The 18,646-nt window shown below is 36.8% G+C and overlaps 1 protein-coding gene across 27 annotated transcripts in view; it reads right to left on the bottom strand.

Moving 5' to 3' along the window:
* LOC147367731 (uncharacterized) overlaps positions 1-18,646 on the bottom strand; it is a 651,563-nt gene that overhangs the window by 298,914 nt on the left and 334,003 nt on the right. The gene's annotated exons all lie outside the window — the stretch shown is intronic.

Raw genomic sequence — 18,646 nt, 5'->3', positions numbered from 1 at the left:
CCTACTGGCCTGTGATATACCTTGGTTTTTTTCCATGAACTTCTACACATGCAGTCCGAGAACTCAATAATTCATTTTATTCAAAAGTAAAAGCAATATTCAAAAAGAACCAAAGATTGTTTAAGAAAAAAGGAAGAAATTGACAAAATTGTTTTTCTCTTCTAACACACATACACACACACACACACACATGCAAATATAGCAGAAATGTTGTTAGTGGCTCAGACGGTAAAGAATCCTCCTGCAATGTGTGAGACCTGGGTTCAACCCCTGGGTTGGTAAGATCCCCTAGGGAGGGCATGGCCACCCACTCCAGAACTGTTGCCTGGAGAATCCCCACGGATAGAGGTGCCTGGCGGACTACAGTTCATGGGGTCGCAAAGAGTCAGACTTCACTGAGCAACTAAGCACAGCACAGCACAGGAAACGTTAACAGGCAGAGGAAAAGCATTGTGATGAATCAAAAAGCATTAAAAAAAAATCAAAGAACCCAAAGTAAAAAATACAAGAGTTTAGGGAATATGTAGCTGAATGATAGAAAAAAGTAAAACAAGAGAGGTCAGAGCTAAGAAAAGATGAAGAATAAAAGGCATTAGGGCTTCCCTGGTGGTCCAGTGGTTGAGAATCTGCTTTGCATTGCACGGAACATGAGTTCAATGCCTAGTTCAGGAAGATTCCACATGCTGCAAAGCGACTAAGCCTGTGTACCACAACTACTGAGCCTGTGCTCTAGAGTCTATGAGCTGCAACTACTGAAGGCCATATGCCCTAGAACCTGCACTCTGCAACAAGAGAAGCCACTGCAATGAGAAGCTCGTGTACCACAATGAAGACTGTGGTACACAGCCCCCACTCGGCACAGCTGAAGAAAGTCCATACACAGCAATGAAGACCCAGCACAGTCAAAAATAAATAAATTAGCTAACACATACATTTTTAAAAATTCTTAAAAAAATAAAGCATTAAAATAATGAAGACACACACACAAAAAAGAATAGTCCTATGAAAACACAGTAAAGAGCAAAGGATGATAAAATGGCAAAAAGTAAACAAAATTAAATTGAAACAGTTTATAAAAGCAGCTTAGAAAAATTATATTAATAAAAAATATACTAAGGAGATCTTTCACACATGATTAATAATCCTAAAGAAAACAAAACACAAGGAGAAAATTTAAGATATATTTCAAGAAAACTTTCAGAAAGAAGATAATGCTTGGTTCAAAAATTAAAATGGCCCATTCTAAGAAAATGAATATATTACAGGACAATGAATAAAAACATATCTCAGTAACACCACTGCATGTCAAAAGAAACCTCTGGGTATTCAAACAAAATACTACCTATAATAATAAAACAAAACCAGCTAACCTTAGGTGTCTCAAGGGCAAACTTCAAGAATAAAATAAAGTTACAGGAAACACTATGCTTATCAAATCCTAGAGGAAGATTTGTAATAATTCAAGTAAAAAGACGAGAGAAAAACATTTGTAACTTGTAAAATCCAGAAAATATAAATTATATGAAAAGAAAAAGCCTAAGTAAATTAAGAAATAAATGACTATTAAGAAAAAGTCTGGCAGGGACCACTGAATACAGGTAGTCACAAGCCCAAGTCTAAAACAACTGTGGAAATTATAAATATAAAATATAAATCTCAGAAACCATTATAATGTAAAAATAATTTTAAAATATATATTTAAGCACATAATATGAAAAGCATATATATAAGGTACCAGAAGAATCAGAAAAGAAACAAGAAATAAGGATAGGAAAAAGTGAAGATTGCTACTTTTATCACTGCTTAATATAATGTTGTTTAAAAAGAGAGAATTTAATACTCATATAAAGTTACAATTATGAAGGTAACAAATAGAACTTTAAACAAAATATAAACTTAAACAATCATGGTGATCCAAGCCTATGCCCCAACCAGTAATGCTAAAGAAGCTGAAGTTGAATGGTTCTGTGAAGACCTACAAGACCTTTTAGAACTAACACCCAAAGAGGATGTCCTTTTCATTATAGCGGACTGGAATGCAAAAGTAGGAAGTCAAGAAACACCTGGAGTAACAGGCAAATTTGGCCTTGGAATACGGAATGAAGCAGGGCAAAGGCTAATAGAGATAGGCTAATAGAGTTTTGCCAAGAGAACACACTGGTCATAGCAAACACCCTCTTCCAACGGCACAAGAAAAGACTCTACACATGGACATCACCAGAAGATCAACACCAAAATCAGATTGATTATATTCTTTGAAGCCGAAGATGGAGAAGCTCTAGACAGTCAGCAAAACTCCTTATTGCCAAATTCAGACTTAAATGGAAGAAAGTAAGGAAAACCACTAGACCATTCAGGTATGACCTAAATCAAATCCCTTATGACTATACAGTGGAGATGAGAAATAGATTAAAGGGACTAGATCTGATAGAGTGCCTGATGAAGTATGGACAGAGGTTCGTGAAATGTCACGAGACAGGGAGACAGGGATCAAGATCATCCCCATGGAAAAGAAATGCAAAAAAGCAAAATGTCTTTCTGAGGAGGCCTTACAAATGGCTGTGAAAAGAAAAGCGAAAAGCAAAGGAGAAAAGGAAAGATATTACCATTTGAATGCAGAGTTCCAAACAATAGCAAGGAAAGATAAGAAAGCCTTCCTCAGCAATCAATGCAAAAAAATAGAGGAAAACAACAGAATGGGAAAGACTAGAGATCTCTTCAAGAATTAGAGATACCAAGGGAACATTTTATGCAAAGATGGGCTCGATAAAGGACAGAAATGGTACGGACATAACCAAAGGAGAAGATACTAAGAAGAGATGTCAAGAATACACAGAAGAACTATACAAAAAAGATCTTGACAACCAAGATAATCACAATGGTGTGATCACTCACCTAGAGCCAGATATCCTGGAATGTGAAGTCAAGTGGGCCTTAAGAAGCATCACTATGAACAAAGCTAGTGGAGGTGATGGAATTCCAGTTGAGCTATTTCAAATCCTGGAAGATGATGCTGTGAAAGTGCTGCACTCAACATGCCAGCAAATTTGGAAAACTCAGCAGTGGCCACAGGACTGGAAAAGGTCAGTTTTCATTCCAATCCCAAAGAAAGGCAGTGCCAAAGAATGCTCAAACTACCGCACAATTGCACTCGTCTCACATGCTAGTAAAGTAATGCTCAAAATTCTCCAAGCCAGGCTTCAGCAATACATGAACCATGGACTTCCAGATGTTCAAACTGGTTTTAGAAAAGGCAGAGGAACCAGAGATCAAATTGCCAACATCTGCTGGATCATGGAAACAGCAAGAGAGTTCCAGAAAAACATCTATCTGCTTTATTGACTATGCCAAAGCCTTTGACTGTGGATCACAATCAACTGTGGGAAATTCTCAAAGAGATGGGAATACCAGACCACCTGACCTGCCTCTTGAGAAACCTATATGCAGGTCAGGAAGCAACAGTTAGAACTGGACATGGAACAACAGACTGGTTCAAAATAGGAAAAGGAGTATGTCAAGGCTGTATATTGTCACCCTCCTTATTTAACTTATATGCAGAATACATCATGAGAAACAACTGGACTGGAAGAAGCACAAGCTGGAATCAAGATTTCTGGGAGAAATCTCAATAACTTCAGATATGCAGATGACACCACCCTTATGGCACAAAGTGAAGAGGAACTAAAGAGCCTCTTGATGAAAATGAAAGAGGAGAGTGAAAAAGTTGCTTAAAGCTCAACATTCAGAAAACAAAGATCATGGCATCTGGTCCCATCACTTCATGGGAAATACATGGAGAAACAATGGAAACAGTGTCAGACTTTATTTTTGGGGCTCCAAAATCAGTGCAGATTGTGATTGCAGCCATGAAATTAAAAGACACTTACTCCTTGGAAGGAAAGTTATGACCAACCTAGATAGTATATTAAAAAGCAGAGATATTACTTTACCAACAAAGGTTCATCTAGTCAAGGCTATGGTTTTTCCAGTGGTCATGTATGGATGTGAGAGTTGGACTATAAAGAAAGCTGAGCGCTGAAGAATTGATGCTTTTGAACTGTGGTGCCGGAGAAGACTCTTGCAAGTCCCTTGGACTGCAAGGAGATCCAACAATTCCATCCTAAAGGAGACCAGTCCTGGGTGTTCACTGGAAGGACTGATGCTGAGGCTGAAACTCCAATACTTTGGCCACCTCATGCAAAGAGTTGACTCATTGGAAAAGACCCTGATGCTGGGAGTGATTGAGGGCAGGAGGAGAAGGGGATGACACAAGATGAGATGGCTGGATGGCATCACCAACTCGATGGACATGAGTTTGGGTGAACCCCAGGAGTTGGTGATGACAGGGAGGCCTGGTGTGCTGCGATTCACGGGGTCTCAAAGAGTCAGACACGACTGAGCAACTGAACTGAACTGAAAATTTAAACAATTATCAAAAAGAAAACATATCATTTGGCAAAAGATTTTTTTTAAAGAATCAATAAAAAATGATGTGTGTTTAATATTTCACTGCAAAATTAAGACTAGCCTGTAGGGAAAAAAACTAATTCATAAAGAAAATCTGACTACATATCCACACACAAAATACATTATATGTTAATTACATGTATGAATATATAAATAATATTCTCATATATAATTTTACAACTTAATAATAGACAATCCAAATTAAAATGGGCAATCTGAATTCATTTCTCAAAAAAAAAAAAAAAAAACACAAATTGCCAGTAAATACTAGAATGTGCCTACTATCATTAGCCATTAAGGGAAAATACGAATCAAAATCACCATTAGGTCTTACTTCACACTAACTACCATCAGTTCAGTTCAGTGGATCAGTTGTGTCCAACTTTTTGTGACCCCCAAGGACTGCAGCACACCAGGCCTCCCTGTCCATCACCAACTCCTGGAGCCTACTCAAATTCATGTCCATTGCGTCAGTGATGCCTTCCAACCATCTCATCCTCTGTTGTACCCTTCTCCTCCTGTCTTCAATCTTTCCCAGCATCAGGGTCTTTTCCAATGACTGGTTCTTCACATCAGGTGGCCAGAGTATTGGAGTTTCAGCTTCAGCATCAGTCCTTCCAATGAATAATCAGGACTGATTTCCTTTAGGATTGACTGGTTGGACTACCATGAGTATAATCAAAAGTAGACACTAGGAAGTGTTGACAAGTATGTGAAGATATTAGAAGCCCCATATATTGTGTGTGAGAATTTAAAATTATGCAGTCCCTTTGGGAAACAGTTTAGTAGTTCCTCAAAATGCTAAATATAGAATTACCATATGGTCAGGAAATTCCACTCCTGGGTATCTGCCCAAGAGAAATGAAAACACATATCCACAAAACTACTTATACACAAATGTTGGTAGCAGCATTATTTGTAATACCTAACAAGCAGAAACAATCCAAATTCCCATGAACTAAAGAATAGATCAATAAAATGTGGTATATCCATAAAAAGAATATTATTTGGCAACAAAAGGGATGATGTACTGATACACTACATAACATGAATGAAACTTGAAAACATGATGTTAACTGGAAGAAGCCGGTCAAAAAAACCATGTACTGTATCATTCCATGTACATGAAATGTCAAGAAAGGGTAAATTTTTATAGAGAGAGTAGTTAAGTCATAAGCTACCTAGTGCTGGTTGGTGAGGGGTTAGGAAGTAGGGGGAAGCTGTGGGTAAATAGGGAGTGATGCTAGCGAGTGTGTAGTTCCTTTTTGAGAGAATGAAATGTCCTAATATTGTGGTGAGGGTTGCAAAACTGTCTGTTAACACTAAAAACTATTTGATTGTGGATGTTAACTGGGCAGATTAGTTGATGTACTGGTTATATCTTAATAAGGCCATTAAAAATAAACTATCAGTTTATAAAAGAGGGCAAAGAACAAGTATATAGATGGGAAACTAGAATAAGAAACTGACCACATATACAATTTTAAAGATTACAGAAGACCATTTTGTTTTGACTCTAGAAATTACTAGAAAACCTGAATGCAATGGATCATTTTCTAGGAAAATAAAAATTACAAAAAAAAAAAAAAAAAGGCCAATGAAATGTTGGAAAATCTATTCAAACACATGCCTATCATGTTGGTGATACCATCCAACCATCTCATCCTCTGTCGGCCCCTTCTCTTCTCACCTTCAATCTTTCCCAGAATCAGGGTCTTTTCAAATGAGTCAGCTCTTTGCATCAGGTGGCCAAAGTATTAGAGTTTCAGCTTCAGCATCAGTCCTTCCAATGAACATTCAGTACTGATTTCCTTTAGGATTGACTGGTTGGGTCTCCTTGCAGTCTAAGGGACTCTCAAGAGTCTTCTCCAGTACCACAGTTTAAAAGCATCAATTCTTCAGCACTCAACTTTCTTTATGGTCCAGCTGTCATATCCATACATGACTACTGGGAAAACCATAGCTTTGACTAGATGGACCTTTGTTGGCAAAGTAATGAATATAATGAAAACTTTTAATTTTCATAATTAACAAAAATATTAATATCAAATCTGACAATGATAGCACCAACCTCACTTATAAGAATTCATGAAAAAAATCCTTAATAAAATATAAACAAGCATAAACCAGAAACACAAGTGGAAAATGAACCACAACCAAATTGGGGTTGTATCATAGATAGCCCAATGTTAGGAAATAGTATCATATTAAAAGATTAAAGGAAAAAAATATGATTATTTCTGTTGATGCTAAAAGGGCATCTAATCAAATTCAAAGCTATTTTTTATTTTTATAACTTTTATTAACATAGAAATTAATTGATACTTATAAGACATGATATATATGTGTGAGAGAAAACAGCAAACAACCATCAAACCTGCAAAAAAACATTAAAAGCATTCTTAGCCAAGACAGAAAATAAGACAAACATTGTAGAATGTTATCAGTTGGATACATACAAAATTAATATCACACCATAAGAAAAGATTCTGCTTACAGTAGGAAAAAAATAATCATGAACATAAAATATATAGAAATAAGCCTAACAAGACATAGCCAAGATCTAGGCAACTTTAAAACTTACCAAAAACTCCAGAAGAAGGCTCAAATAAAAGAAAGGAATGCCCTATTCTTAGATAGAAAGATAAAATATTTTGAATATGTATATTATTTTTAGACACCTATAAATTTGACCTGGTCCTAATAAGAATATAAACAGGATTTTATTTTTACAATCAGACAAATTCTAAATTTCATGTGGAGAAGCAGGATGGGGAACACATGTATACCTGTGGCGGATTCATTTTGATATTTGGCAAAACTAATACAATTATGTAAAGTTTAAAAATAAAATTAAATTAAAAAAAAGAAAAAATGAAAGAATATACAAGAAAATTCTGAAAAAGGAGTGAGGGAAAGCTACTCCTAAAAGATATTAGAAATATTTATATTTAATATGTCATATATTTATGTTTAAACTAGCATAATTAATTCAATGTAGTACTTGTGCATGAATGGAAAATTTAGAAATAGAAAAACTGTGTATAGGAATTTAGTATACAACGATGTGATCATGTGGGGAAATGATGGATTGTTCAATAAATGAGTAACCTTCTAGGAAAAAAAATTTCCTTGCCACATAACTACTTTCATGGATCTCCACCATAAATTATGGATGGACAAAAGGCTTACGTGGCTGAAACTGCAAAATTCCATAAAGAAAACATTAATTTTTAAAATAATCTTAAAGATAAGATTAATACGATTAAATAATCTTATTTATTTTATTAATAATTAATAATCTTATTAATAAGATTAAATAATCTTAAAGATAAGAAAAGGACCTATAGTTTCAATATGAAACTATGTATGAAAGCTTATTAATAATGAAAGTTAGTAATTATGATATGAAACTCAGTAATTATAAAAGACTGCAAAACAATTAACAAAAAATATTGCTATATCTTTCAAATTTTTATGCATGGCAAATAAAAATTAAAGTTAAAAGACAAAAATTGGGTGGAAATAAATAACACATAGGAAGGCCATTTTTGTGTATAGACAGAGCTCCTGAAGATCAACAAGAAAATGGTCAACAAGAAAATTTAAGAATATGGTCATTTTCTTACAGAAAAGTTGGGAAAGAACATGAACATGTTCTTTACAGAAGAGTAAATACAAAAGTTTTAGATATGGTAAAATGTTCAAATTCATCCACAATAAAAGAAATGCAAATTAAATCTAAATGAGATAACATTCAATAAGCAAAGTCAAAACCCATTCTAAAATTCTGGGTTTTTCAGGGGATGGAAAACAGGAAAACTCTCTTATTCTGTTGGTAGGAATTTAAGTTAGTACTAGAACAGTTTAATAGACATTAAAAAGATACAATAAAAAAAGACACCTTAAATTTCAAAACTGAAAACTGCCATACACTGCTGAAAGAAATTAAAGAAGACCTAAATGAATGAAGAGATATGCTATCTTGCTGCAGCTGCTGCTGCTGCTAAGTCACTTCAGTCGTGTCCGACTCTGTGCGACCCCATAGACGCAGCCCACCAAGCTCCCCCATCCCTGGGATTCTCCAGGCAAGAACACTGGAGTGGGTTGCCATTTCCTTCTCCAATGCATGAGAGTAAAAAGTGAAAATGAAGTTGCTCAGTCATGTCCGACTCCTAGCAACCCCATGGACTGCACTCTACCAGGCTCCTCCGTCCATGGTATTTTCCAGGCAAGAGTACTGGAGTGGGGTGCCACTGCCTTCTCCGATACTATGTTAATGGACTGGAAAACTCAATAGAGCTAAGATGTTAATTCTCCCTAAATTGATTTATAACTTTAATGCAGCAGGTTTTATGTTGTTTTTTAATTTCAAAATTTATATGGAAAAGAAAAGGTCCTAGACTAGCTAAAACAATCTTGAAGATAATAAAGTGGGGGATTACAATCAGGACAGTGTAGTTCTGGCATAACGGGAGGTAAAGAGAAATGGAATGGGAGTGGGAGGTACAGACTCACTCATACATGGACCATCAATGATTTCAATACTGATGCCAAAACAATTCAATGAGGAAAGGAATGGCTTTCAACAAATGATGCTGGAACAAGTTTTAAAAGATGTGGGGATTATAAAAAAACAAGTGCTTCAAAGCCTACCTCACACCACACATAAAAGGTAATCTGAGATGGATTATAGACCTAAATGTGTGGCAAAACTGGAAGGTATCTCGGAGAAAAATAAGATAAGATGGTTGTAAACTTGGGATATGAAAATATTTCTTAGAAAGAACACAGTAAATCAGGATGTAATTATAAAAGAAAAATATTAATAGACTAAACGTCACAAAAATAAAATAATTTGCTCATAAAAATATATTGGTAAGAAACTAAAAAGGCAAGCACAGACTGGAAGAAAATATTCACAAAACTGTATCCTACAAAGGGCTTGTTTCTAGAATTTTAAAACTGCATACAAATCAATAACAAAAAGATAAACAATTTCAGTTTTTTAAATGGCAAGAGACTTGGGACACCTCACATAAAGAAAAATATATGAATGACAAATAAGGACACAAAAAGATACTCAATGCTATTACTCATCAAAGAAAAGAAATTTTAAACCACAATAAGATACAGTTCTCATATTCATTCAAATATATAATGTTTTTTAAATGACAACAACAAATATTGGTGAAGACACAGAAAACCTGAACTCTCATACATTGCCTACGGGAATGTGGAGATTGTGTGGCAGTCTCTAACAAAGTTAAACATGCATCTATCCCATGACCTAAACGTTCTATTTTACACATCTACCCAAGAGAAATGAAAACATGTACCCACTAAGAAACTGTTAAAAGAATGGTCTTTGCAACTTTGTTCATAATAGCCTCAAACTGGAAATGACTCAAAAGTCTACCAATAGAGAATGGGTAAATATTTGTAATATATTCATAAAACTGTACACTACCCAGCAATAACCAAACTACTTACATACCCAACAACATGGAATGAACCTCAAAAATACTATGGGAGGGAGGAGCTAAGATGGCGGAGGAGTAGGGCAGGGAGAACACTTTCTCCCCCAAAAATTCATCAAAAGAACATTTAAACGCCGAGTAAATTCCACAAAACAACTTCTGAATGCCGGCAGAGGACATCAGGCACCCAGAAAAGCAACCCAAGTCTTCAAAAGGAGGTAGGAAAAAATATAAAAGACAAAAAAAGAGACAAAAGAGGGAGGGACAGAGTTCCGTCCTGGGAAGGGAGTCTTATAAAGAGAGAAGTTTCCAAACACCAGGAAACCTTTTCACTGCCGAATCTGTGTAGAGCCTTGGAAGCACAGAGGGCAACATAACAGGGAGGAAAAATAAATAAACAATTAAAACCCGCAGATTACGAGCCCTACGGTAACTCCCCCAGCGGAGAAGCAGCGCAGACGCCTGCACACGCCATTAGAAAGCGGGGGCTGGGCAGGGAGGCACGGTGTGGGCTGCATCGCTTAGAGTAATGATCTGGCCTGAATACCCCGAGCGCTATCTGAGTGAAATAATTTGGACTAGCAAACCAGACTGTGGGATATCTACCACACGAAAAGCCAGCCCTAACCTAAGACACCACCAGGCCCGCACACGGAACAAAGGACTGAACAGAGATAGCCGGCTACAGACCATCCCCCTCCAGTGACAGGCAGCCAGAGCTGGAAGGGGGCAATCGCAGCCCCAGAGAGACATTATCTATAAAACTGTAAACAGGCTTCTTTGCTAACTAAGATTTCTTGGGGGTCTGGATGGTCAACATCCATCTGAGTAGGTGTGCCAGTTGTACACGTAGATAACTGAGCGGCAGGGAGGTGATAAGTTGCAGCAATCGCACTCGCCAAACACCTCATCACCTGAGCTGCTCGGACCTGGGAAGGGCACAAAACGCAGGCCCAACCAAGTCTGTGCCTCTGAGGACTACCCGAGTGCCTGAACCTGAGCGGCTTGGACCTGGGAGGTGCAAGCAGCCCAGGGCCAGACACAGATGGTTCCTGGCGGAGCAACCTAGAGCCTGAGTAGTGTGGGCAGGGAGGCTACACGCGCCGTGAGCGGGGGCAGACCCAGTGTGGCTGAGGCACTGCGAGCACACGCCAGTGTTATTTGTTTGCAGCATCCCTCCCTCCCCACAGCTCCACTGAACAAGTGAGCCTTAAAAAAAAAAAAAAAAGTGTCCTCCACCATTCCCTTTGTGTCAGGGCGGAAACCAGACACTGAAGAGACCAGCAAACAGAAGAAGCTATAACAGAGGGAACCGCCTTGGAAGCTACAGGCAATGGATTAAAACCCTGTGGTTAGTACCGTCTACATAGGAAGGGGCCTATAGATCTTGAGAAATATAAGTCGGACCAAGGAACTAGTCGAAAATGAACTGAACCCACAATACCGACAACAAAACCTGAGAAAGTCCTAGATATATTTTTACGATCATTTTTTCTTTCTTTTTTATTTTTAATTTTAAAAAAAATTTTAAGTCCTCTATTATTCCTTTAATTTTCACTTTTATAACCTACTATTACTTTGCAAAAAAAAAAAAGACCCTATTTTTTTAAAGCAAACTTCATATATTTTTTTTTATAATTTTTTTGACCTTGTTTTTTTTTTTTTTCTTTTCTTTAACATTGTATTTTTGAAATTCCAAACTCTACTCTAGATTTTTAATTTTAGCTTTTTGGTATTTATTATCAATTTTGTACCTATATTTTTTTTCTTTTTATAATTTTTGTGACTTTTTTTTTCTCTCTTTCTTTCTCTCCTTTTATATAACATTGTATACCTGAAATTCCAAACTCAACTCTAGATTTTTAATTTATGCTTTTTGGTATTTGTAATCAATTTTGTACCTATATTTTCTTTATAATTTTTGCAACTTTGTTTGTTTTTGTTTTTCTCTCTTTCTTTTCCTTCTTCTTTTCTTTAACATTGTATTTTTGAAATTCCAAACTCTACTCTAGATTTTTAATTTTTGCTTTTATGTATTTGTTACCAATTTTGTACCTTTAAGAACCCAATCTTCAGTACCCATTTTTCACTAGGGAGCAAGATTACTGGCTTGACTGCTCTCTCTCCCTGTGGACTCTCCTTTTTCTCCACCAGGTCGCCTGTGTCTCCTCCCTAACCCCTCTCTACTCTACCCAACTCTGTGAATTTCTGTGTGTTCCAGACGGGGGAGAACACTTAGGGAACTGATTACTGGCTGGATCTATCTCCCTCCTTTTCATTCCCCTCTTTTATCCTCCTGGCCACCTCTGCCTCCTTCCTCCTTCTTCTCTTCTCTGTATAACTCCGTGAACATCTCTGAGCGGTCCAGTTGTGGAGTGCACATAAGGAAGTGATTACTGGCTAGCCCACTCTCTCCTCTATTGATTCCACCTCATCTCATCTGGGTCACCTCTAACTCCCTCCTCCCTCTTCTCTTCTCCATGTAACGCTGTGAACCTCTCTGGGTGACCCTCACGGTGGAGAAACTTTTCATCTTTAACGTAGATGTTTTAGCAATGGTGCTGTATAGAAGGAGAAGTTTTGAAACTACTGTAAAAATAAGACCGATAACTGGAAGCAGGAGGCTTAAGTCCAAACCCTGACTCCAGGGAACTCCTGATTCCAGGGAACATTAATTGACAGGAGCTCATCAAACGCCTCCATACCGACATTGAAACCAAGCACCACACAAGGGCCAACAAGTTCCAGGGCAAGACATACCAAACAAATTCTCCAGCAACAAAGGAACACAGCCCTGAGCTCCAAGATACAGGCTGCCCAAAGTCACCCCAAAACCATAGACATCTCATAACTCATTACTGGACACTTCTTTGCACTCCAGAGAGAAGAAATACAGCTCCACGCACCAGAACACCAACACAAGCTTCCCTAACCAAGAAACCTTGACAAGCCACCTGTATAAACCCACACACAGAGAGGAAACGCCACAATAAAGAGAACTCCACAAACTGCCAGAATACAGAAAGGACACCCCAAACTCAGTAGTTTAAACAAGAGGAAGAGACAGAGGAATACTCAGCAGATAAAGGAATGGGATAAATGCCCACCAAACCAAACAAAAGAGGAAGAGATAGGGAATCTACCTGATAAAGAATTCCGAATAATGATAGTGAAATTGATCCAAAATCTTAAAATCAGAATGGAATCACAGATAAATATCCTGGAGACAAGGATTGAGAAGATGCAAGAAAGGTTTAACAAGGACCTAGAAGAAATAAAAAAGAGTCGATATATAATGAATAATGCAATAAATGAAATTAAAAACACTCTGGAGGCAATAAATAGTAGAATAACAGAGGCAGAAGATAGGATTAGTGAATTAGAAGATAGAATGGTAGAAATAAATGAATCAGAGAGGAAAAAAGAAAAACGAATTAAAAGAAATGAGGACAATCTCAGAGACCTCCAGGACAATATTAAACGCTACAACATTCGAATAATAGGGGTCCCAGAAGAAGAAGACAAAAAGAAAGACCATGAGAAAATACTTGAGGAGATAATAGTTGAAAACTTCCCTAAAATGGGGAAGGAAATAATCACTCAAGTCCAAGAAACCCAGAGAGTCCCAAACAGGATAAACCCAAGGTGAAACACCCCAAGACACATATTAATCAAATTAACAAAGATCAAACACAAAGAACAAATACTAAATCAGGGAAAAAACAACAAATAACACACAAGGGAATTCCCATAAGGATAACAGCTGATCTTTCGATAGAAACTCTTCAAGCCAGGAGGGAATGGCAAGACATACTTAAAGTGATGAAAGAAAATAACCTACAGCCCAGATTACTGTACCCAGCAAGAATCTCATTCAAATATGAAGGAGAAATCAAAAGCTTTACAGACAAGCAAAAGCTGAGAGAATTCAGCACCACCAAACCAGCTCTCCAACAAATACTAAAGGATATTCTCTAGACAGGAAACACAAAAATGGTGTATAAATTCGAACCCAAAACAATAAAGGAAATGGCAACGGGATCATACTTATCAGTAATTACCTTAAACGTAAATAGGTTGAATGCCCCCAACCAAAAGACAAAGACTGGCTGAATGGATACAAAAACAAGACCCCTACATATGTTGTCTACAAGAGACCCACCTCAAAACAGGGGACACATACAGACTGAAAGTGAAGGGCTGGAAAAAGATTTTCCATGCAAATAGGAACCAAAAGAAAGCAGGAGTAGCAATACTCATATCAGATAAAATAGACTTTAAAACAAAGGCTGTGAAAAGAGACAAAGATGGTCACTACATAATGATCAAAGGATCAATCCAAGAAGAAGATATAACAATTATAAATATATATGCACCCAACACAGGAGCACTGCAATATGTAACACAAATGCTAACAAGTATGAAAGGAGAAATTAACAATAACACAATAATAGTGGGAGACTTTAATACCCCACTCATAGCTATGGATAGATCAACTAAACAGAAAATTAACAAGGAAACACAAACTTTAAACGATACAACAGACCAGTTAGACCTAATTCATATCTATAGGACATTTCATCCCAAAACAGTGAATTTCACCTTTTTCTCAAGTGCACATGGAACCTTCTCCAGGATAGATCACATCCTGGGCCATAAATCTAGCCTTGGTAAATTCAAAAAAATAGAAATCATTCCAAGCATATTTTCTGACCACAATGAGGTAAGATTAGATCTCAATTACAGGAGAAAAACTATTAAAAATTCCAACATACGGAGGCTGAACAACACGCTGCTGAATAACCAACAAATCACAGAAGAAATCAAAAAAGAAATCAAAATTTGCACAGAAACGAATGAAAATGAAAACACAACAACCCAAAACCTGTGGGACACTGTAAAAGCAGTCCTAAGGGGAAAGTTCATAGCAATACAGGCATACCTCAAGAAACAAGAAAAAAGTCAAATAAATAACCTAACTCTACACCTTAGCAACTAGAAAAGGAAGAAATGAAGAACCCCAGGGTTAGTAGAAGGAAAGAAATCTTAAAAATTAGGGCAGAAATAAAAGCAAAAGAAACAAAGGAGACCATAGAAAAAATCAACAAAACCAAAAGCTGGTTATTTGAAAGGATAAATAAAATTGACAAACCATTAGCCAGACTCATCAAGAAACAAAAAGAGAAAAATCAAGTCAATAAAATTAGAAATGAAAATGGAGAGAACACAACAGATAACACAGAAGTACAAAGGATCATAAGAGACTACTATCAACAATTATATGCCAATAAAATGGACAACGTGGAAGAAATAGACAAATTCTTAGAAAAGTACAACTTTCCAAAACTGGACCAGGAATAAATAGAAACTCTTAACAGACCCATCACAAGCACGGAAATTGAAACTGTAATCAAAAATCTTCCAGCAAACAAAAGCCCAAGTCCAGACGGCTTCACAGCTGAATTCTACCAAAAATTTAGAGAAGAGCTAACACCTATCCTACTCAAACTCTTCCAGAAAATTGCAGAGGAAGGTAAACTTCCAAACTCATTCTATGAGGCCACCATCACCTTAATACCAAAACCTGACAAAGATCCCACAAAAAAAGAAAACTACAGGCCAATATCACTGATGAACATAGATGCAAAAATCCTTAACAAAAGTCTAGCAATCAGAATTCAACAACACATTAAAAAGATCATACACCATGACCAAGTGGGCTTTATCCCAGGGATGCAAGGATTCTTCAATATCCACAAATCAATCAATGTAATACACCACATTAACAAATTGAAAAATAAAAACCATATGATTATCTCAATAGATGCAGAGAAAGCCTTTGACAAAATTCAACATCCATTTATGATAAAAACTCTCCAGAAAGCAGGAATAGAGGGAATATACCTCAACATATTAAAAAATATATATGACAAACCCACAGCAAACATTATCCTCAATGGTGAAACATTGAAAGTATTTCCTCTAAAGTCAGGAACAAGACAAGGGTGCCCACTTTCACCATTACTATTCAACATAGTTTTGGCCACAGCAATCAGAGCAGAAAAAGAAATAAAAGGAATCCATATTGGAAAAGAAGTAAAACTCTCACTATTTGCAGATGACATGATCCTCTACATAGAAAACTCTAAAGACTCCACCAGAAAATTACTAGACTTAATCAATGATTATAGTAAAGTTGCAGGATATAAAATCAACACACAGAAATCCCTTGCATTCCTATACACTAATAATGAGAAAACAGAAAGAGAAATTAAGGAAACAATTCCATTCACCATTGCAACAGAAAGAATAAAATACTTAGGAATATATCTACCTAAAGAAACTAAAGACCTATATATAGAAAACTATAAAACACTGGTGAAAGAAATCAAAGAGGACACTAATAGATGGAGAAATATACCATGTTCATGGATTGGAAGAATCAATATAGTGAAAACAAGTATACTACCCAAAGCAATTTATAGATTCAATGCAATCCCTATCAAGCTACCAATGGTATTCTTCACAGAGCTAGAACAAATAATTTCACAATTTGTATGGAAATACAAAAAACCTCCATTAGCCAAAGCTATGTTGAGAAAGAAGAATGGAACTGGAGGAATCAACCTACCTGACTTCAGGCTCTACTACAAAGCCACAGTCATCGAGACAGTATGGTACTGGCACAAAGACAGAAATATAGATCAATGGAACAAAATAGAAAGCCCAGAGATAAATCCACGCACCTACGGACACCTTATGTTTGACAAAGGAGGCAAGAATATACAACGGAGAAAAGACAATCTCTTTAACAAGTGGTGCTGGGAAAACTGGTCAACCACTTGCAAAAGAATGAAACTAGAACACTTTCTAACACCATACACAAAAATAAACTCAAAATGGATTAAAGATCTCAACATAAGACCAGAAACTATAAAACTCCTAGAGGAGAACATAGGCAAAACACTCTCCGACATACATCACAGCAGGATCCTCTATGACCCACCTCCCAGAATATTGGAAATAAAAGCAAAAATAAACAAATGGGACCTAATTAACCTTAAAAGCTTCTGCACAACAAAGGAAACTATTAGCAAGGTGAAAAGGCAGCCTTCAGAATGGGAGAAAATAATAGCAAATGAAGCAACTGACAAACAACTAATCTCAAAAATATATAAGCAACTCCTACAGCTCAACTCCAGAAAAATAAATGACCCAATCAAAAAATGGGCCAAAGAACTAAATAGACATTTCTCCAAAGAAGACATACAGATGGCTAACAAACACATGAAAAGATGCTCAACATCACTCATTATCAGAGAAATGCAAATCAAAATCACTATGAGGTACCATTTCACGCCAGTTAGAATGGCTGCGATCCAAAAGTCTCCAAGCAATAAATGCTGGAGAGGATGTGGAGAACCCTCTTACACTGTTGGTGGGAATGCAAACTAATACAGCCACTATGGAGAACAGTGTGGAGATTCCTTAAAAAACTGGAAATAGAACTGCCTTATGACCCAGCAATCCCACTGCTGGGCATACACACTAAGGAAACCAGAAGGGAAAGAGACACGTGTACCCCAGTGTTCATTGCAGCACTGTTTATAATAGCCAGGACATGGAAGCAACCTAGATGTCCATCAGCTGATGAATGGATAAGAAAGCTATGGTACATATACACAATGGAGTATTACTCAGCCATTAAAAAGAATTCATTTGAATCAGTTCTAATAAGATGGATGAAACTGGAGCCTATTATACAGAGTGAAGCAAGCCAGAAAGAAAAACACCAATACAGTATACTAACACATATATATGGAATTTAGAAAGATGGTAACAATAACCCTGTATACGAGACAGCAAAAGAGACACTGATGTATAGAACAGGCTTATGGACTCTGTGGGAGAGGGAGAGGGTGGGAAGATTTGGGAGAATGGCATTGAAACATGTATACTATCATGTATGAAACGAGTCGCCAGTCCAGGTTCGATGCACGATACTGGATGCTTGGGGCTAGTGCACTGGGACGACCCAGAGGGAGGGTATGGGGAGGGAGGAGGGAGGAGGGTTCAGGATGGGGAACACATGTATACCTGTGGCGGATTCACTTCAATATTTGGCAAAACCAATACAATATTGTAAAGTTTAAAAATAAAATAAAATTTAAAAAAAAAGAAAGAAAAAAAATACTATGTTGAGCAAAAATGTGCATGCTGCGAGCTTCCATTTATATGAAATTCAAGAACAGGTGACAGCCAACTACCTTCAGAAATAAGACAGTGATTGTCTAATAAGGAAATGGGAATTGACTAGAAAAGGCACAAGGAACTTTGTGGTAATGGAAATGCTCCATACCTCTATTAGAGTGGTGACTTACATGGGTAGATACACTTATCAGAACCTATCAAATTATACACTTAATATACATGTATTTCACCGTATATAAATTTAGCTTCAAGTAAAACAAACAATGAAGGAAAAAAATCTACATTCACTTTGATCTTACAACTCTAAGAATTTATCTTAAAGATAACACATAGTGTTCACTATAATACATTCTAAAACATTCTAAATATCCACCAATATCCACAATGAAGAAAAAATGATGTACCACAAATGATAAAGAATGAGGTTCAATATATAAAGTGCTAAGTTTAAAAGGCAAGGTATGGAACAGCACTTAACGATACACTAT

This window comes from Bos grunniens, chromosome 8, assembly GCF_055505025.1.
Source record: "Bos grunniens cultivar Pamir isolate PY7600 chromosome 8, Bosgru_T2T1.0, whole genome shotgun sequence".
Lineage (NCBI taxonomy): Eukaryota > Metazoa > Chordata > Mammalia > Artiodactyla > Bovidae > Bos > Bos grunniens.
This window is presented reverse-complemented; position numbering and strand designations above follow the sequence as displayed.